The sequence below is a fragment of the Manacus candei genome, unplaced genomic scaffold (assembly GCF_025592945.1).
Source record: "Manacus candei isolate 608988 ecotype Guabito, Panama unplaced genomic scaffold, ASM2559294v1 h1tg000045l, whole genome shotgun sequence".
NCBI lineage: Eukaryota > Metazoa > Chordata > Aves > Passeriformes > Pipridae > Manacus > Manacus candei.
This window is the reverse complement of record NW_026138093.1, coordinates 10,266,034-10,287,661: the sequence shown is the minus strand read 5'-3', so window position 1 is coordinate 10,287,661 and position 21,628 is coordinate 10,266,034. Positions and strand designations below refer to the sequence as shown.

Genomic DNA, 21,628 nt, shown 5'->3' with positions numbered 1-21,628 from the left:
AGAACCCGACCCAGAAAACAACTCAATTCATTCTGATTCAAGTGGTTAAAGAGCAGAAGCATTATGGTGATAAACCTGGACAAATTAAAAGCCAACCAGTGAAATCCTATCAATATATCACATACCTTGGGATTCCACTTTGTTCTCATCAACAGTTAATACAATTTCCAATGGATATGGGGACAAAATGTTCGCAGCAAAATGCCAAAGATGGGATTAAAACCCAGATGAAAAAGAATTAAAATCACTGGAGAAAAAGAAGAAACCAGTCTTCAACCAAGAGCTTCACCCTGTTACTGTTTTGTTGATATTACCTTTTTGCTTTTTATTCTAATAATCATATTGTATGTTAAAATTTGGATGATTATGAAACAGTCAGCTCAGTGATTACCCCCATCAATACTAGACGATGCCCGCAGTATACACCCGTCCCAACCCCTCCAGGAGCCCTCAAATCCCATCCTGGTCCCACAGGACACTCCCAACTTCCCCTCAAACACTCCGAGGCCCCCAGATTGACTTCCAGATCCAGAAAACTCTTGCTGCCTGCCCATGGAGTGCCCAGTGTGGCCCACCAACTGCACCACAAAGCCAAAGCTTCCAGGCTTTCTTTCCTGGGAATTAGGGTTGTTGTTTTCTATTTTCAGCCATGCCTCCCAACTGATAGCCCAACTCCCAAACTGCTAGCATGCCTGTTGATACAGAATTGTTAAAATAAACCTTGCCAGTATATGTTTTCAGACACCGATTATTTAGTGTCGTTTCACTTTAATCCACCCCAAGGGAATTATTAATAAAAACCTGAGTTACCCCCTCTCCCCTTTTCCTGGGGCGGGTTGTAACACCAATCAGCACTGACTCTGCCCAGTAGGCATAGCAAAGGAAGTTTCCTTTTGGTTTAGGGTTTAGTGTTAGGGTTAGGGTTAGGGTTAGGGTTAGGGTTTAAGGTTAGGGTTAGGGTTAGGGTTAGGTTTTGAGTTAGGGTTAGGGTCAGAAAGGGTTGGGGTTAGGGTTAGGGTTAGGGTTAGGAAATTTAGGGTTAGAGTTAGAGTTAGCAAAAGTTAGGGTTAGGGTTAGGGTTAGGTTTAGGGTTAGCAAAAGACAGGGTTACTGTTAGGGTTAGGGTTAGGTTTAGGGTTAGGGGTATGGGTAAGGGTTAGAGTTAGGAAGAATTTGTCTCAGTGCGCGATCTAACAATCGCGGTTTTAGCCCATTCTGGACACGCAGCGGTGCCCAATAAGCCCCTCTCAGGCTATAAGCCCCATTCATTGGCCACCGCTGTCAGAATCTTTTGCCTTTTCTCTTGGGTCTCTGCTTTTGCTCTTGCTGTTCAGTTGCGTGGCTGGCAGAATACCCACGGCTTTCCAGTATGTACTCTGCTTCTATAGAGCACTGTCCCCTAACCCCAACATTAAAAGAGAGACTGGAAGCTATGCGCAAACCCTGTTCCCTAACCCTAACCCTAAAAACGAGACTGCAAGTTATGCGCAAACCCTCTTCCCTAACCTTAAAAAAGAGACTGCAAACTATGCGCAAACCCTGTTACCTAACCCTAACCTTAAAAAAGAGACTGCAAGCTATACGCAAACCCTTTTCTCTGAACCTAACCTTAAAAAAGAGACTGCAAGCTATGTGCAAACTCGATTCCCTGACCCTAATCCTAAAAAAGAGAATGCAAGCTATGTGCAAACCCTGTTCCCTAACCTTAACCTTAAAAAAGAGACTGCAAGCTATGCACAAAACCAGTTCCCTAACCCTAACTTTAAAAAAGAGACTGCAAGCTACTAGGGTTAGGGTTAGGGTTAGGGTAAGGGTTAGGGTTGGGGTTAGGGTTTAGGGTTAGGGTTAGGGTTAGGGTAAGGGTTAGGGGTTAGGGTTGGGGTTAGGGTTAGGGTTAGTCAGAATCTGTCTCAATGCGCGATCTAACTATCGCGGGTTTACCCCATTCCAGGAACGCAGTGGTGCCCAGTAAACCCCTCTCGGGCTATAAGCCCGATTCAGTGCCCACCGCTGACAGAATCTTTTGCTTTTTCTCTTGGGTCTCTGCTTTTACTGTTGCTGTTCTGTTGCGTGTCTGGCAGAATACCCACCACCGTCCGGTATGTACTCTGCTTCTATAGAGCACTGGCCCCGCCCACTGGGTGGAGTCAAGAGGTGGAGTCCGTGTTGATTGTTCTGCGTCACTGGCTCCGCATACTGGGCAGAGTCAGTGCTGACTGGTGTTACAACCCACCCCAGGAAAAGGGGAGAGGGGGTAACTCAGGTTTTTATTAATAATTCCTTTGGGGTGGATTAAAGTGAAACGACACTAAATAATCGGTGTCTGAAAACATATACTGGCAAGGTTTATTTTAACAATTCTGTATCAACAGGCATGCTAGCAGTTTGGGTGCTGTCATACCACAATGTGACACAGAGATAACCTTTGGGTGGGGGAAAGAAAATGCATAGGGGAGAGAAAGGCAGGATAAGAGCAAGGGAGAGTAAGAGAAAGAAAAGCTGAGAGTGGACAGATGTATATAGTCACTGCCCGCGGGGTCCAGCGATGCTTCCATGTCTGTCAGTTGAAGTGGTGGCCTTGATCTGCCGGGGGTGAAGGAGGGAAGTCCCCATACTCCAAGAAGTTATGAGTTATAGCCATGATTAGTGTCACGGACCATGCCTCGAGCCTCCAACATCTCGAGGTTGCAGTCTCTCTTCTAAGGTTAGGGAACAGGCTTTGGGCATAGCTTGCAGTTACTGTGTGGACCAATTGTCAGAGACTGAAATGGTTAATGATTTATGCATTCTAGGAGACTTTTCAGGCTTTTGACTTGCATGATACCTCTGATGAGCAGTCGGGCCCCTCCCTCCCTCCAGTGCTGACGGTGTGAAGCCCCAAAAAGGCAAGAGCTGAGCTTACAGGCTTTTGACTGTTGATATATCGGATGAGGAATCAGGCCCCGCCCTCCCTCTGCTATGAGATGTTAGGGTTAGGGTTAGGGTTAAGGTTAGCAAGGGTTAGGGTTTAGGTTTTAGGGTTTACGGTTTGGGGTTTAAGGTAGAGTTAAACCATCATTTTCGGGGTATGGGCCCGATAGCTTAATTAGCTGACCTTACTAGAAAATAATATAGAGGGAGTATAGAGGATTTTGATTCCTTTAGTGTAGGTTCGATTCCTACTTTTCTAAAATTCGGAAATGAGAGGATTGGTATACCTCTATGTTTACTTTATCATAGTAACCCTTTTGCATTCAGGCACATTTCCCTGAGTGTCTTAGGTAGGGGGGTAGACCTGCATAGGAGATAGGAAGGCTGGTATGCCATAGGCATATGTTAGGGGTAAGAAGTTTTTTCAAAGCAAATGTATGAGTTGATCATATCGGAATCGAGGGTAAGAGGCACGGATTCATAAGAATCCTGCGGAAAGGAGGAGGGTTTTTGTAGCTAAAGTAGGGGGAATGAGTTCTTGAGGAAGATTAAGTGAGCTGGGGTTTAGGAATAGAATGGTTGTGAGTGCATTTATTAGTATAATATTAGCATATTCGGCAAGAAAAAACAAGGTGAATGGCCCTGCAGCATATTCTACGTTGAACCCTGAGACTAGTTCAGATTCTCCTTCTGTCAGGTCAAATGTAACGCGGTTTGTTTCAGCAAGAGTGGAGATATATCATATTATTGCTAAGGACCAGGAGGAGAAAATGAGGTAGAGAGGTTCTTGAGTTGTAACTAGGGTATTGACTGTGTAGTTACCACTAAGGATAATTACGGATAGGAGAATAATGGCCAGGGTAACTTCGTAAGAGATAGTTTGTGCGACTGCTCGGAGGGCGCCGATTAAGGCATATTTTGAGTTGGAGGCTCACCCTGATCATAGAATTGAGTAGACTGCCAAGCTAGATAGAGCTAGAAGGAAGAGTATGCCAAGGTTTAGGTCAGTAAGGGGAAAGGGTAGGGGAAGTGGTGTTCAGATTGTAATTGCTAGGAGAAGGGCTAATATAGGGGTAGATATAAATAGATAGGGGGATGAAGTTGATGGACGAATTGGTTCTTTAATGAATAGCTTTACTCCATCTGCTATAGGTTGTAAGAGGCCAAATGGTCCTACAATATTAGACCCTTTTCGGGCTTGCATATAACTTAGAATCTTACGTTCAACTAGGGTAAGAAATGCTACGGTGATGAGGATGGAGAGAGCATAGGATATTGATATAATAAAGTAAGTGAGGGTTAAGTGAATTGTCATGTGGTTTGCGTTGGAGCTAGGGAGAGGATTTGAACCTCTGGGTAAAGGGCTTAAGCCTTCTGCATTTGCCAAGCTCTGCCACGCTAGCGGTCCTTTTCTAGGAGGGGGTTATGGTGGAGCTCTTAGTAATTTAGTTGGGTTCATTACTGGGTGCGAAGACGTGCTTGTGGCATAGGCCTTACTTCTTCGATCCTTTCGTACTAGAAGGAGTTGTAACATAGATAGAAACCGACCTGGATTACTCCGGTCTGAACTCAGATCACGTAGGACTGTTAATCGTTGAACAAACGAACCCTTGGTAGCGGTTGCACCACTAGGATGTCCTGATCCAACACCGAGGTCGTAAACCTCCTTGTCGATGTGGGCTCTTGAAGGAGATTGCGCTGTTATCCCTGGGGTAGCTAGGTTCATTAATCAATTATATTGGGTCTGGTTACTATTAGCACGTTGATGGGTAGTTCTTGGTTAAGATGGATTGTCTGATATTTGGAGGTTAAGTTTGTCTCCAAGGTCGCCCCAACCAAAAAATGCACACCAGCAAAATCCTGGGGGAGTAGGCCCTGTGGGTGAGTATTGTTTATGGGAGTGGTAGCAGATTTTAAAGTTCCACAGGGTCTTCTTGTCTTATGGGGTTATTCCTGCTTTTGCACGGGAAGATCAATTTCACTGATTATCTGTAGGAGACAGCTAAGACCTCGTTAAGCCATTCATACAAGTCCCGATTTATGGGACAATTGATTGCGCTACCTTTGCACGGTTAGGATACCGCGGCCGTTGAACGAATTGTCACTGGGCAGGCTTCACCTTTAATACTTGGTTTGCTAAAGGCTATGTTTTTGGTAAACAGTCAGGCCTTGGATTTGCCTAGTTCCTTTTACAGATTTTAATCGTCTTTGGGGGCGCTCCATAGGTGGGTTAACAGAGTTTTGGGTATAAGGTCTTGTTAAGGTTAAAAAATATCCTGTGGATTGTTAATAATGTTGTAATGTAAACTTGCGCCATAGAGGGGATCCCTAGTTACTTATTTTAGCATAAATTCTCTTATTTAATATAAGTTGGCCTATTGGGGAAGAGGGAGTCATGAGGAAGTTTAGATTTTTTTAGGTGAGGAGCTTTGACGCATTCTTTAATGGTGGCTGCTTGAAGGCCCACAATTAAGCTGTAATTGAATTTATCCACTAGGGGAGAGTGTATTCTTTTTTAAAGGAGCTGTACCTCCTTTAAATAGCCCTTAATTTGCTTCATGTGGGTTGAGTGTAGTCCTGGGAGGTGAATTAAGAGGGAACTAAGATTCATTTCATAGGCAACCAGCTACCACCCAGCTCGATTGGCTTTTCACCACTACTAACGAGTCTTCCCACTCTTTTGCAACAGAGACGGGTTTGCTCAGTAGATAGCTGCTCGTAAGTAGCTCGCTTGGGTTTCAGGGAAGCAAGCTTAAATTGGCGTTTTGCTTGGGTAGTTCTGGCTAAATCATGATGCAAAAGGTACAAGGGTTGGTCTTTGCTATTTATTGCTTGGTTTGTCATTACTATTTCATTCTTCCCTTACGGTACATGATCTCTATTGCGTCTTGAGTTTACCTTTCTATCGCCTATACTAGGTTGAGTGAGAGAATGTTTTGATTTAATGGGTAGTATTAACTTAGTTTGTATGTAATCTGGTAGAAGAGCTAGAGTTAGGCTTCAAGGCGATCTGATATGGAACAGATATCTTTCAGGTGTAAGCTGAATGCTTTAGTTATAGCTATGTCTTGGTAGACTAAGTGCACCTTCCGGTACACTTACCTTGTTACGACCTGCCTCATCTCTAGCTTGGGGGTTTATTATAAATAAAATTAATCATAGCTTGTGAGGAGGGTGACGTGCTTCAGAGCCAACTTAAAGGAGGCATTATTATCCTGCTTTACTGCTAAATCCGCCTTTTAGGAGTGATTTCACACTCCTTGTCGTGAGGTATTCTATGCTAGAAAATGTAGCCCATTTCTACCATCTCATGAGCTATACCTTGACCTGTCTTATTAGTGGGATGCTGCTGTTGTGCCCACTGTTAAACCCTCAGTTTAGGGGTGGGCTGACGACGGCGGTATATAGGCTGATTTGGCAAGGGATGGTTGGGTGTATCGTGGGTTATCGGTTATAGAACAGGTTCCTCTAGGTGGGTTTGGAGCACCGCCAAGTCCTTAGAGTTTTAAGCGTTTGTGCTCATAGTTCTCAGGCGGATGCTTAAGTGGTGAAAGCATCAGGATTTAGGGCCAGGCATAGTGGGGTATCTAATCCCAGTTTGTGTCCTGGCTTTCGTGGAGTTTTGTTGATCATGAAGCTAAGATCATTTCTATGGGAGTATTGGATGCATCTTGTGCTTATAACAGCTTGGTTACATTTCAGTCTTAGTTGAAGTGATAATGAAGAACCACTCTTTACGCCGTATAAAGTTAATTTGGGTTTCTTGTGTGACCGCGGTGGCTGGCACAAGATTTACCAAGCCTGGTAAGTTGCTTTAACTAAGTCAAGTTTACACTTATTGCTTAATATTAATTACTGCTGAAAACCCGTGGGGGTGTGGCTAGGCAAGGCGTTTTGGGCTACAATTGGAGTGGTGTGCCTGATGCCTGCTCCTGCTGTCTTTTTAGTGTGCTGAGGGCATTTTCACTGGGATGCGGATACTTGCATGTATATATTTGGCAAGAACTAACTGTAAGGTTAGGACTAAGTCTTTTTTGTCCTTGGGTATGTGTAATAGCCGTCTTAACATCTTCAGTGTTATGCTTTATTGTAAGCTACAAGGACTAAAGCTGTTATAGGCATAGTGATTATTATTGGGGCTTGTTTTAGTTGTAGTAATAGTTGCTATTGATTTAGGATTTGTTTAGTGGTTGGAGAAGTAGTTCTAGTGGATAACAAAAATGTGTTGTTGAGAAGTTAGAAGAGTAGAAAGGGGCAGGATTGTAGTGTTGTGGGCGGGTTTGTTAAGGTTTTATGTTCTTGTAGTTGAAATTACAACGATGGTTTTTCAGGCCAAAGGTCTTGGATAGAGGCCAAGCAGGAATTGTTATGACGTACTTTATACTATTTTTAAGTGTTAGTTTTATTTTGGGAGGACTAGCAGTTGCTTCCAATCCTTCTCCATGCTATGCAGTAGTGGGGTTAGTGTTGGCGTCTATTGTAGGGTGTGGATGGTTAATGAGTTTGGGGGTGTCTTTTGTATCACTAGTGTTATTTCTGGTATATTTAGGTGGGATGTTAGTGGTTTTTGTGTATTCGGTTTCATTGGTAGCAGATCCATTTCCTGAGACCTGAGGGGACTGGCAGGTTGTTGGGTATGGTGCTGGGTTAGTTTTAGTGTTGGGGGGTGGGGTGTTTATTATAGGGCTATCTGAGTTAGAGCGGTTAGGGATAAACACGGTGGATAGTGGGGGTGTTTTATCTATTTGGTTGGATTTTGAGGGAGCGGCTATATTTTATTCTTGGGGGGTGGGACAATTTTTAATTGCGGGCTGGGGTCTGTTGCTGACGTTGTTTGTTGTGCTAGAACTTGTACGAGGGTTGTCTGGTGGGGCAATTCGGGCGGTTTAAGGAGGTGTGGTTCAGAGAATAGTTTAATGAAAATGCCAGCTTTGGGAGTTGGTGATAAAGGTTTGATTCCTTTTTTTCTGAAGGGTTGGAAAAAAGTTTGGGACCAACTGTTAAAGGTGTATGTGGGTGGAATATTAGTTAGAGTAGTGGGGGCGATTAATTGGGGAGGTAAGAGGGTGAAAGGAAATGATGGGGTAGATTAAAGTGGAAACAAACAAATGAACAAATGAATGATGAAAGGAAATGATGGGGTAGATTAAAGTGTAAACAAACAAATGAACAAATGAATGATGAAAGGAAATGATGGGGTAGATTAAAGTGTAAACAAACAAATGAACAAATGAATGGAGAAAGGAAATGATGGGGTAGATTAAAGTGGAAACAAACAAATGAACAAATGAATGATGAAAGGAAATGAAGGGATAGATTAAAGTGTAAACAAACGAATGAACAAATGAATGATGAAAGGAAATGATGGGGTAGATTAAAGTGTGTTAAAAAAATTTAACAAATTGATGATGCAAATGTCTGAATTGGAAAATTAGGGGAATGGAAAGTTTGTAAAATTTGAAATTTTTGTTAAAAAATTTAAAAACAAAAATTAATGATGAATAGAGGGAAAGTCCCTAGATCATTGCAAAAAATGATAAAATTTTTGTAATTTTTTGTGAAATTGACGACAAAAAATATGTCTGGCGTTAGGGTTAGGAGGAGTGCTCAGGTGTTTAGATAGGAGGTGTTAAGACTTTCGATAATGAGATCTTTTGAGTAAAATCCTGCTAAAAATGGTGTTCCTATGAGAGCTAAATTTCCGATTGTCAGGCATGAGGTAGTTGTAGGGAGTAGTTTCTGTAATCCTCCTATTTTTCGAATGTCTTGTTCACCGTTAAGGCTGTGAATGATAGACCCAGAGCAAAGGAAGAGTATGGCTTTAAAGAATGCATGCGTAGAGATGTGTAGGAAGGCTAGTTGAGGTAGATTTAGGCCAATAGTGACTATTATTAGTCCTAGTTGGCTGGATGTAGAGAAGGCAATAATTTTTTTGATGTCGTTTTGGGTAAGAGCGCATGTAGCAGCAAATAGGGTGGATAGGGCACCTATACAAAGGCACATAGTTAGGGCAATTTGGTTGTTACATAATATGTGGTGAGTGCGAATAAGTAGAAAGATTCCGGCAACTACTATTGTGCTGGAATGGAGTAGGGCAGATACAGGGGTTGGTCCTTCTATAGCTGCTGGGAGTCATGGATGCAGGCCAAATTGGGCGGATTTACCTGTGGCGGCTAGGATGAGCCCTAAGAGAGGGAGAAGGGATATTTGGTTTGGGGAGGATTGCTGTTGAATTTCTCAAGTGTTTATTGAGGAGGCTAGTCATGCTATGCAGAGGATTAGTCCAATATCCCCAATACGGTTGTAAAGTACGGCTTGAAGTGCAGCGGTGTTGGCTTCTGCTCGACCGTGTCACCATCCAATCAGGAGGAAGGATATAATTCCGACTCCCTCTCAGCCGATAAATAAGAGGAATATGTTATTAGTGATGATTAAGATGAGTATTGCAATGAGAAAGATTAGAAGGTAAAGAGAGAATTTTGTGGTGTGGGGTTCTGAGGCTATATATCATGTTGTAAATTGAAGAATAGATCATGTTACGAATAGTGCAATAGGAAAAAACGTTAAGGAGTATTGGTCTATTTTAAGGCTAAAAGGGATTTTGAAGTTCGCAATAAATTTTCATTCTCAATAGAAAGTGGTATTTTCCATATTTAAGTAGATGGAGAGGATTATGGGAATTAAACTAACTATGAAGGAAGTTTTAACAGTGTGTATGATGGTTGTTGGAGAGTTTAGATAGTTTTTGGATAGGAGGGGGAGTAGGATGGGTATAGAGAGGGTAGCCAGGGTCAAGAATATAGAGGTGTTGAGGATTAATGGGAAGTCCATTACTTTTACTTGGACTTGCACCAAGATGAATGGCTCCTAAGACCAGTGGATTGCTATTATCCTTTAAAAGTAAGGGGGCTGAGGTCTTAGGCTCAGATGCAAGAGTTAGCAGTTCTTGTTGGTTAAACCTCCCCTCGGCAGACGAGAAGAGTTTAACTTCTATTTTTAGGATCACAGTCTAATGTTTGGTTTAAAACTATGCTTGCATGTGGGAATTCCTGAGATTAGCTCTGGTTTTAGGATGAGGAGGAGGGAGGGTAGGATATGAAGTGTTATAAGGAGATGTTCTGGTGTGTTTGAATTTTGAGTGGTTGTAATATAGGTTGGAGTTGGACCTCGTTGGGTTATAAGGAGTATGTAGAGGGTATAGGCTGCAGTTAGTAGAGTTGCGGCTCCGGTCAGGATAATGGTGAAGGTAGATCAGTTGAAGAGTGCAATTATGATAGTTAATTCAGCTATCAGGTTAGTGGTAGGAGGAAGGGCTATGTTTGTTAGGTTGGCTAGGAGCCATCAGATTCCTGTTAGAGGTAAAAGGGGTTGTAGGCCTCGTGTTAGAAGGAGAGTACGACTATGTATGCGTTCATAGTTTGTATTAGCTAGGCAAAATAGTATGGAAGAGGTGAGTCCATGTGAAATCATTAGGATTATGGCCCCTGAAAAGGATCAGTGGGTTTGGATTATTGTTGCGGCAATGACTAGACCTATGTGGCTTACTGAGGAGTAGGCGATTAATGACTTAAGGTCGATTTGGCGTAGGCAGATGGAGCTTGTCATTAGTGCCCCTCATAAGGCTAGGGTTAAAAATGGGTAGTAGAGGTAGTCTAATAGGGAGTTTGTAATTACTGAGGTACGCATAATGCCGTATCCCCCAAGTTTGAGGAGGAGCGCAGCTAGGAGTATGGATCCTGCGATTGGTGCCTCTACATGGGCTTTTGGGAGTCATAGGTGTAGTCCGTAAAGGGGAGCTTTCACTATGAAAGCGAGCAATAGGGTTAGACTTGATATGAGGCCTGTTCAGGAGTTTGTACGAGGTGAGTGTGAAAGTTTTATTATAGTGATGTGTATAGTTCCTGTTTGAGTGTGAAGATAGAGGATCACTACTAATAGGGGAAGAGAACTAATTAGTGTATAAAATAAGAGGTAGATTCCAGCACTTAAACATTCTGGTTGGCTACCCCATCGTGTGATTAGAATTAGGGTAGGGATTAGGGTAGCTTCGAATGCGATATAAAATAATATCAGTTCTAAGGCTGAGAAGGCCAAGATAATGAATGTTTGGGTGAGGATTATGGTTATGGTAAAAATATATTTTCGTGTGGGAGGTTCTTGTTGATGGTGATTTTGGCTTGCCAGGATTATAAGAGGTAGAAGTCAACAAGATAGAACTAATAAGGGGGATGAAATTTGATCAGTTCCAAGTCATGGTGATAGGTTTTTGCTAGGGTAATAGGTTGAAGGAAGTCATTGTAAGCTAGCGGTTGCAATTAAGAGGTTGTGCGAGGTGACATTGAGTCATAGGAATTTTGGAGGAGATAGGAGAGTTATGGGGAGTAATATGATTGTAGGGAAGAATAATTTTTAACATTGTAGAAGGTTTAGATTGTGTAAATGATCTGATCCGTGAGTTCGGGTGGAAGCTACTAGGACTGCTAGACCGGCGCCTGCTTCACAGACTGAGAATGCTAACATAAGAATGGACATTAAGGTGGGGGATGTTGTTTGGGTTTGAATAGGTCATATGGAGAGGGCAATGTATATTGATAGTATTATACTTTCTAAGCATAGCAGGGCAGAAATTAGGTGTATTCGGTGAAAGGCTAGTCCTAGACTACTTAGGGTGAAGGCAGAGTAGAAGCTTAAATGCAGAAAGGTCATTGAGAAAGTCACGGGGTAGGACTGTGGTTTGTTGAGCCGAAATCAACTGTCTTTGCTAGACTAACTTTCTGAAGTTATTCTACTCATTCTAAGCCCCCTTGAATTCATTCATAAATTAGCCCTAGTGCGAGGAGGAGAATGACTGTGGAGGTTCATGTTAAGGTAGTGAGGGGGGAGAGGAGTTGCGTAGCCCATGGGAGGGGCAGTAGGAGGGCAATTTCTAGGTCGAACAAGAGGAATAAGATTGCGACAAGGAAGAATCGGATTGAAAATGGGAGGCGGGCAGAGCCCAGTGGGTCAAAGCCACATTCGTATGGGGATAATTTTTCTGAATCTGGATTTATTTGAGCTAATCAAAGGTCTAGTGAAGTTAGGTTAATACATAGTGATAGGGAAATTGTGAATATAAAGAGGATGATGTTAATTGCCTTTCTCTGGTTTTGATCCAGATTTGAGAGATTGGAAGTCAATTGTAATTAATATACTAGAAGGGCAAGATCCTCATCAATAGATTGTTATGTAGAGGAACAGTCAGATAATGTCAACAAAATGTCAGTATCAGGCCACTGCTTCAAAGCCAAAGTGGTGGTTGGATGTGAAGTGGAATTTTACGAGGCGGAGGAGGCAAATCAAGAGGAAGGAGGATCCAATGATTACGTGGAGACCATGAAATCCTGTGGCGACAAAAAAGGTTGATCCATAGACTCCGTCGGCAATTGAGAATGGAGCTTCATAATATTCTATTGCTTGAAGTGCTGTAAAGTAGAATCCTAATAGGACGGTTATAAGTAGGGCTTGGGTAGCTTGGTTCCGATTGCCCTCTGTAATGTTGTGATGTGCTCATGTGACAGTGACTCCTGAGGCTAGGAGGATAGCAGTGTTTAGTAGGGGGACTTCTATTGGATTGAGAGGTTTGATTCCTATAGGAGGTCATTGTCCTCCGAGTTCTGGAGTGGGATAGCAGTGTTTAGTAGGGGGACTTCTATTGGATTGAGAGGTTTGATTCCTATAGGAGGTCATTGTCCTCCGAGTTCTGGAGTGGGGACTAAGCTGGAGTGGAAGAATGCTCAGAAGAATCCTAGGAAGAAGAATGCTTTGGATGTAATAAATAGAATTATTCTGTAACGTAAGCCCTTTTGGACTGTAGGGGTGTGGTGGCCTTGGAATGTGCTTTCTTGTACGATGTCACGTCATCATTGGAGTATCACTAGGATTATAGAGAGTAGGTCTAGGAGTAAGAGTTGGATAGAGTTGTGGTGAAATCATATGGCTAATCCAGAGGTAGTGAGGAGGGCGGCTGCTGCTCCAAAAATGGGTCAAGGGCTTGGGTCTACTATGTGAATTGAGTGGGCTTGGTGTGTCATTAAGGGTTAAATGTTTTCTTGTAAGTAAAGGCTTAGAAGAAGTACAAAGACATACGTTTGGATTATTGCCACGGCCACTTCTAGAATTGTTAAGAGGAGAAGAATTGTTATAGTTAGAAGGGATACGGTAGGTATAATGGGAAGGAGGACGGTAGTGGCTGTTGAAATGAGTTGGATGAGCAGGTGTCCTGCTGTGAGGTTGGCTGTGAGGCGAACTCCTAAGGCTAAAGGGCGAATGAGAAGGCTTGTTGTTTCAATTATGATGAGGGCAGGAATTAGAGGTGTTGGGGTGCCTTCTGGTAGGAGGTGCCCAAGGGAAGCTGAAGGTTGGTTTCGTAGGCCTGTTAGCAGGGTGGCAAGTCATAGAGGGAAGGTGAGGGCTAGGTTTATTGATAGTTGGGTAGTAGGTGTGAATGTGTAAGGTAGGAGGTCTAATAGGTTAATTGTTAGAAGTATAATTATGAGTGATGATAGGATTAGGGCTCATTTATGGCCTTTTTTGTTTAATGGGGTTATTAGTTGTTTTGTGATTAAATGGAGAAATCAGAGTTGAAGAGTTGAAAGACGATTTGTAACTCATCGATTGCCAGGAGAAGGAAGTAATAGGGTTGGGAATAACAGCGAGATAAGGATAAGGGGGATTCCGAGGAGGGTTGGGCTTATGAATTGATCAAAGAAGCTTAGGTTCATGGTCAGTTTCAGGAATGGGTTTTTATAGTGGGTAGTGTTTTGTTGGAGGGTGAGTTAGTTGGGGTAAATAGTAAGAGTTTAGGTTGAAGGATAAGAGAAAAAGTGAATCATGAAGTTAGTATGATAAAAAGTCAAGGTGCGGGGTTTAATTGGGGTATGTCATTAAGGAGGGTGAATAATCCTCTTTCTCTAGCTTAAAAGGCTAGTGCTGGTTCATAACTTCTTAATGATTAGGATGTTAGAAGTGAGGATCATTTTTCGAAGTGTGTTAGAGGGGCTGATTCTACTACGATAGGTATGAAGCTGTGGTTGGCTCCACAGATTTCTGAGCACTGACCGTGGAAGATTCCAGGACGGGTTGTGATAAAGGAAGTTTGGTTCAGTCATCCTGGAATTGCATCGGTTTTTACACCAAGGCTAGGAACAGCTCAAGAGTGGAGAACGTCATCAGCTGTAACAATAATTCGAATCGGGGATTCTATTGGAATGACGATACGGTTATCGACTTCTAGGAGGCGGAAATGACCGAGTGGTAGATCCATAGTTGGTAGTATGTAAGAGTCAAAAGATAAATCTTTAAAGTCTGTATATTCGTAGGATCAGTATCATTGATGGCCAATAGCTTTGAAGGCGAGGTCAGGTTCATCGATTTCGTCTGTTATGTAGAGGATTTGAAGGGATGGGAGGGCTAGTATAATTAGGACAATGGCAGGTAAGATTGTTCAGACAAGTTCTACTTCTTGTGCGTCGACGGTGTTGGAGGATAGTTTTTCTATAAGTATAAGAGCTAGTAAATACAGGACTAGGCTACAAATGGCTAGTGCGATTATTAGGGCGTGGTCGTGAAATTCAATAAGTTCTTCTATAATAGGGGATGAAGTGTCTTGAAAACCAAATTGAGAGTGGTTGGCCATGGAGTTGGGATGGGATGTACTGGGTTTTCACCTGTGATTTAGTCTTGACAAGGCTATGTAATGATTTTACTAACAACCCATAAGAAAGAAGCATGAGTGGTTTGATGCGGTTGGCTTGAAACCAGCTTATGAGGGTTCGATTCCTTCCTTTCTTGTACTTGGACAAAAGCTGGTTCTTCAAAGGTATGATAGGGAGGGGGGCAGCCGTGAATTCATTCGATGTTTGTAGAGGTAAGTTCTGGTTGCACTCCTTTCCGTTTGGATGCGAAGGCCTCTCAGATAATGAACATTAGTATAATTACAGCTACTATGGAGATGAGGGAGCCGATGGAGGATAGGGTGTTTCATAGGGTGTAAGCATCTGGGTAGTCTGAGTATCGTCGTGGTATACCAGCTAGGCCTAGGAAATGTTGTGGGAAGAATGTTAGGTTGACCCCAAAGAATATTAGTCCAAAGTGGGCTTTAGCTCATGTAGAGTGAAGGGTGTAGCCAGTGAACAGTGGGAATCAATGTGTGAAGCCAGCTAAAATGGCGAATACTGCTCCCATAGATAAGATGTAGTGGAAATGTGCAACTACGTAGTAGGTGTCGTGCAGGGCGATGTCTAGGGAGGAGTTGGCAAGAACGATGCCTGTTAGTCCACCAATGGTGAAGAGGAAAATAAAGCCTAGGGCTCATAGTATGGGCGGGTCTCATTTGATTGTTCCACCGTGTAGGGTTGCTAGTCAGCTGAAGACTTTAATGCCAGTGGGGATTGCAATAATTATGGTGGCGGATGTGAAGTAAGCTCGGGTGTCTACGTCCATACCAACTGTAAATATGTGGTGAGCTCATACGATAAAGCCCAAGAAACCAATGGATAATATGGCTCAGACTATGCCTATGTAACCAAAGGGTTCTTTTTTACCGGCGTAATAGGCTACAACATGGGAAATAATTCCGAATCCTGGTAGGATAAGGATGTAGACTTCTGGATGGCCAAAAAATCAGAATAAGTGTTGATATAAAATTGGGTCTCTGCCTCCTGCGGGGTCAAAGATTGTAGTGTTTAGGTTTCGATCTGTTAGAAGCATTGTCATGCCAGCAGCGAGGACTGGTAGGGAGAGGAGAAGTAGAACTGCAGTAATTAGGACGGATCAAACAAATAGAGGGGTTTGGTATTGTGAGAGAGCAGGTGGTTTTATATTGATTACTGTGGTGATAAAGTTGATTGCTCCAAGGATGGATGAGACACCTGCCAGGTGAAGGGAGAAAATGGCAAGGTCTACTGATGCACCGGCGTGGGCTAGATTTCCAGTTAGGGGTGGGTATACTCTTCATCCTGTTCCGGCCCCGGCTTCTACTGTAGAAGATGCTAGGAGAAGTAGGAAGGATGGAGGAAGTAGTCAGAAGCTCATGTTATTTATTCGTGGAAATGCTATGTCTGGAGCACCAATTATTAATGGTACTAATCAGTTACCAAACCCTCCGATTATAATGGGCATTACTATAAAGAAAATTATAACGAAGGCATGTGCGGTGACGATTACATTGTAAATTTGGGCATCACCTAAAAGGGTGCCTGGCTGTCCTAGTTCTGCTCGAATGAGGAGACTAAGGGCTGTGCCGATTATACCAGCTCATGCGCCAAAAATAAGGTAAAGTGTGCCGATATCTTTGTGGTTAGTGGAGAATAGTCAACGGTTGATGAAAGTCATAGGTAAGATGGCTGCGTGTAGAAGCGTTAGGCTGTAGTCCTTTTTACAGAGGTTTGATTCCTCTTCTTATGGATTCTGTAGTGAAGTTCATGTTGAGTTGCAAGCTCATTGATGTGCATTAAACATGCGCTGGGATCTAGTAGACAGAAGCCTGTTGGTTGGGGCATTTAGCTGTTAACTAAAATTTTATGAGATCAAAGCCCATCTGTCTAGGGGGAGGTTCTAGCTTAATTAAAGCATCTGAGTTGCATTCAGGAGATGCAGGTTAGTATCCTGTGTACCTTAACAGAAACTAAGAGGGATTAGCCCTTGTTTAAGGCTTTGAAGGTCTTCGGTTTAAATAACCTAAGTTTCTAAGGGATTGCGAGTACTATGGGAGATAGTGGTAGGAGTATAATTGATAAGGAGGTAAAGGTTGTGGTTAGGGTGTTAGTTGGTTTGTTAGTTTGTCATTGTTTTATGTAGTTAGTGAAGTTTGGGGGTAGTGTGATGGTTGCACAGTAGGCCAGTCGTAGGTAGAAGAAAAGTCCAAGTAAAGAGAGTAGGGTAATAGCTGTGGCTACTACTGTTAGTTCTTGCTTTGTGAGCTCTTGAATAATTAACCATTTGGGTAGGAATCCCGTTAGGGGAGGAAGACCTGCAAGGGAGAGGAGAGTGAGCATAAGGATTGTGGTCAGTGATGGAATTTTGGTTCATGTGGATATAACAGTGGATAGTTTTAGGGTATTGGTTGTGTTAAGGATGAAGAAGATGGCGGAAGTTGTTCCAGTATATAGATAGAACGTAATTAAAGTCAGATTGGGGTTATAGTTGAGAATAATAGTTATTCATCCTAGGTGTGCGATAGATGAGAAAGTTAAAATATTGCGAGTTTGGGTTTGGTTAAGTCCTATTCAGCCACCTAGGGCTGCGGAAGCAATGGCTATCGAAGATAGGAGAGTTGGGTTGAGTGAGGGGGATGTTAGGTAGAATAGTGTGGTTGGTGGAAATTTTATGACTGTGGCTAGTAGGAGGCATGTTGTTATAGTTGAGCCTTGAAGAACTTCTGGAAATCAGAAATGAAATGGGACTAAGCCTAGTTTAATTGAAATTGCAATAGTTAGTAGTATACATGAGATGGGGTGGGTTAGTTGGGTGATGTCCCATTGGCCAGAGAATCATGCATTGGTCATGCTGGAGAATAAAAGTAGCGTAGATGCGGCTGCTTGAGTTAGAAAATATTTAGTAGAGGTTTCAATGGCTAGTGGATGGTGACTTTTAGAGATTAATGGAAGAATAGCTAAAGTGTTAATTTCTAAGCCGACTCATGCTATTATTCAGTGGTTACTCGAAATTGTGATTGAGGTTCCTAGGAGTAGGCTTATTGTGGAGATTAGTTTAGCTTGGTGGTTCATTAGGAAGGGAAGGAGTTAAACCATCATTTTCGGGGTATGGGCCCGATAGCTTAATTAGCTGACCTTACTAGAAAATAATATAGAGGGAGTATAGAGGATTTTGATTCCTTTAGTGTAGGTTCGATTCCTACTTTTCTAAAATTAGGAAATGAGAGGATTAGGTTTATGGTTAGGGTTAGGGTTTAGGGTTAGGGTTAGGGTTAGGGTTAGAGTTAGGTTTTGAGTTAGGGTTAGGGTTAGAAAGGGTTAGGGTTAGGGTTAGGGTTAAGGTTAGGGTTAGGGTTAGGGTTAGGGTTTAGGGTTAGGGTTAGGTTTTGAGTTAGGGTTAGGGTTAGAAAGGGTTAGGGTTCGGGTTAGGAAATTTAGGGTTAGGGTTAGAGTTAGCAAAAGTTAGGGTTAGGGTTAGGGTTAGGGTTAGTGTTAGCAAAAGACAGGGTTACTGTTAGAGTGAGGGTTAGTGTTAGGTTTAGGGTTATGGGTAAGGGTTAGGGTTAGGAAGAATTTGTCTCAGTGCGCGATCTAACAATCGCGGTTTTAGCCCATTCTGGACACGCAGCGGTGCCCAATAAGCCCCTCTCAGGTTATAAGGCCGATGCACTGCCCACCGCTGTCAGAATCTTTTGCTTTTTCTCTTGGGCCTCTGCTTTTGCTGTTGCTGTTCTGTTGCGTGTCTGTCAGAATACCCACCGCCATCCAGTATGTACTCTACTTCTATAGAGCACTGTCCCCTAACCCCAACATTAAAAGACAGACTGGAAGCTATGCGCAAACCCTGTTCCCTAACCCTAACCAAGAGACTGCAAACTATGCGCAAACCCTTTTCCCTAACGCTAACCCTAAAAACGAGACTGCAAGTTATGCGCAAACCCTCTTCCTAACCCTAACCTTAAAAAAGAGACTGTAAGCTATGCACAAAACCAGTTCCCTAACCCTAACTTTAAAAAAGAGACTGCAAGCTACTAGGGTTAGGGTTAGGGTTAGGCTAAGGGTTAGGGTTGGGGTTAGGGTTAGGGTTAGTCAGAATCTGTCTCAATGCGCGATCTAACTATCGCGGGTTTACCCCATTCCAGGAACGCAGTGGTGCCCAGTAAACCCCTCTCGGGCTATAAGCCCGATTCAGTGCCCACTGCTGTGAGAATCTTTTGCTTTTTCTCTTGGGTCTCTGCTTTTGCTGTTGCTGTTCTCTTGCGTGTCTGGCAGAATACCCACCGCCGTCCGGTATGTACTCTGCTTCTATACTGGGTGGAGTCAAGAGGTGGAGTCTGTGTTAATTGTTCTGCGTCACTGGCTCTGCCTACTGGGCGGAGTCAGTGCTGATTGGTGTTACAACTGGCCCCAGGAAAAGGGGAGAGGGGGTAACTCAGGGTTTTATTAATAATTCCCTTGGGGTGGATTAAAGTGAAACGACACTAAATAATCGGTGTCTGAAAACATATACTGGCAAGGTTTATTTTAACAATTCTGTATCAACAGGCATGCTAGCAGTTTGGGTGCTGTCATACCACAATGTGACACAGAGATAACCTTTGGGGGGGGAAAGAAAATGCATAGGGGAGAGAAAGGCAGGATAAGAGCAAGGGAGAGTAAGAGAAAGAAAAGCTGAGAGTGGACAGATGTATATAGTCACCGCCCGCGGGATCCAGCGATGCTTCCATGTCTGTCAGTTGAAGTGGTGGCCTTGATCTGCCGGGGGTGAAGGAGGGAAGTCCCCATACTCCAAGAAGTTATGAGTTATAGCCATGATTAGTGTCACGGACCATGCCTCGAGCCTCCAACATCTCGAGGGTTACAGTCTCTCTTCTAAGGTTAGGGAATAGGCTTTGGGCATAGCTTGCAGTTACTGTGTGGACCAATTGTCAGAGACTGAAATGGTTAATGATTTATGCATTCTAGGAGACTTTTCAGGCTTTTGACTTGCATGATACCTCTGATGAGCAGTCGGGCCCCTCCCTCCCTCCAGTGCTGACGGTGTGAAGCCCTGAAAAGGCAAGAGCTGAGCTTACAGACTTTTGACTGTTGATATATCTGATGAGGAATCTGGCCCCTCCCTCCCTCTGCTATGAGATGTTAGGGTTAGGGCTAGGGTTAAGGTTAGCAAGGGTTAGGGTTTAGGTTTTAGGGTTTACGGTTTGCGTTCCTGGAATGGGGTAAACCCACGATAGTTAGATCGCGCATTGAGACAGATTCTGACTAACCCTAACCCTAACCCTAACCCTAGCCCTAACACTAACCCTAACCCTAACCCTAAACCCTAACCCCAACCCTAACCCTAACCCTAACCCTAAACCCTAACCCGAACCCTAACCCTAACCCTAACCCTAAACCCTAACCCCAACCCTAACCCTTACCCTAACCCTAACCCTAACCCTAGTAGCTTGCAGTCTCTTTTTTAAAGTTAGGGTTAGGGAACTGGTTTTGTGCATAGCTTGCAGTCTCTTTTTTAAGGTTAAGGTTAGGGAACAGGGTTTGCACATAGCTTGCATTCACTTTTTCAGGATTAGGGTCGGGGAATCGGGTTTGCGCATAGCAACGCTAACCCTAAAAAAGAGTCTGCAAGCTATGCGCAAACCCGGTTCCCTAACCCTAAAAAAACCCCTAACCCTAACCCTAACTCTAACCCTAACCCTAAACCCTAACCCCAACCCTAAACCTAACCCTAACCCTAACCCTAACCCTAACCCTAACCCTGATTCTAAGTCTGAGGAGAGACAGAAACCAGGAGACTTTGAAGTTCAACTGATGTTTCTACAGTCTCTCAGCTTTCCTCACATTAATGAAAATTGGCTCATTGAGGATAATGAGGATGCCGCTTCTGCTATGGGGAATTCTAAGCATTCTGGGGTCGGTAAGACAACCTGGTAAGTAACACTTGAGTGAATGGGGTGTTGTCTTGGGGGCTTGTTTCCCTTCTCTTTTCTGTCTCTCGGTTTCTCATTTTGTTTGCTACTTTCTTTGGAATAAATGTTGTTTTGTTCAGCTTTCAACTGTGTACTGGTTTCAGTTTTGGCAATCTCCCAGCTGCCACGGTCCAGGGGGATGGGAAATAGGACTGAGCACTGCAATAACGGTTCTTGGCACAGTTGAGGGTTCGTGCAGCGATGCCACTTTATTCAGGGACAACAGGGGTTTAAATAAGGGGTTTAAAGTCTGAGGGGAGGATTCTGAACTGGGGAGGAGCATGGGACTGACAACTCAGGGAAAAGTGTGATAGGAAGACAGGGAAAAGGTGGGTGGAACTTCGGAGTTCCTCTTTACCTCTTTACTCCTGACGGGGTACTGCGATCCCCCTACACTGCTGACTCTGATGTTAGTGGTCTGGGCTGGCCAGCCGTACGGCCAGTCCTTGGAGGCAATTATGGTGACATCCGCCCCCATGTCGAGTAACCCTTCCACCTTGACTTTCTGAGGGTGCCTAGGTTGAGAAAAGTAGATGAGACATGTTAGAAGAGGGCGAGAGGTCTTCACCGAGGTTGTCCAGTGGACTTCCCTCAGTGATCCCTCCCTCCACTCCTCATCTGGGGACACCACGCAGAGCAGCTCGTCGGTGGAGACCATCTTCGCCACGGGGAAGCGGTCCTCCAACTGCACGGGAGGGAGATGCACAGTTAGGCATATAGCTATATTTGTGTTCGTCAGTCCCGTCAGGAGAGTAGGCACTACAATTATTCCCTTAGCCACTGCTGAAAAGTGCGATATCATCAGGTAAGTCTTATCTGGATCGACCGGGGCAGATGGTCTAACCCTGGCCTGCTCATAGGAGCTTAGGTGAGTAGACGGGTGAGTAACGGAAAGGATTATCCAATTTAGGGGAACACACTGGTTTTTAACTGAGATAGGGTCTGCTGAATTTAAAGGATCACACTGAACGGGAATGAGGTCTGTCGGAGGCTCTTGGGTAATGGGGTAGCTGGGCACGGTGTTGGGCGCAGGATGGAGCGGAGAGCAGGGGTTAT

General features: G+C 43.6%; 2 long non-coding RNA genes across 2 annotated transcripts in view; one reads left to right on the top strand and one right to left on the bottom strand.

Moving 5' to 3' along the window:
- LOC127474976 (uncharacterized) overlaps positions 1–5,939 on the bottom strand; it is a 69,063-nt gene extending 63,124 nt beyond the window's left edge. The window contains exon 1 of the long non-coding RNA XR_007906031.1: positions 4,459–5,939. This is a non-coding gene — a long non-coding RNA (uncharacterized LOC127474976). The remainder of the gene's footprint in view (positions 1–4,458) is intronic.
- Positions 5,940–7,709: 1,770 nt separating this feature from the next.
- The window catches only part of LOC127474957 (uncharacterized), a 34,005-nt gene continuing 20,086 nt past the window's right edge, over positions 7,710–21,628 (top strand). The window contains exon 1 of the long non-coding RNA XR_007906009.1: positions 7,710–7,742. This is a non-coding gene — a long non-coding RNA (uncharacterized LOC127474957). The remainder of the gene's footprint in view (positions 7,743–21,628) is intronic.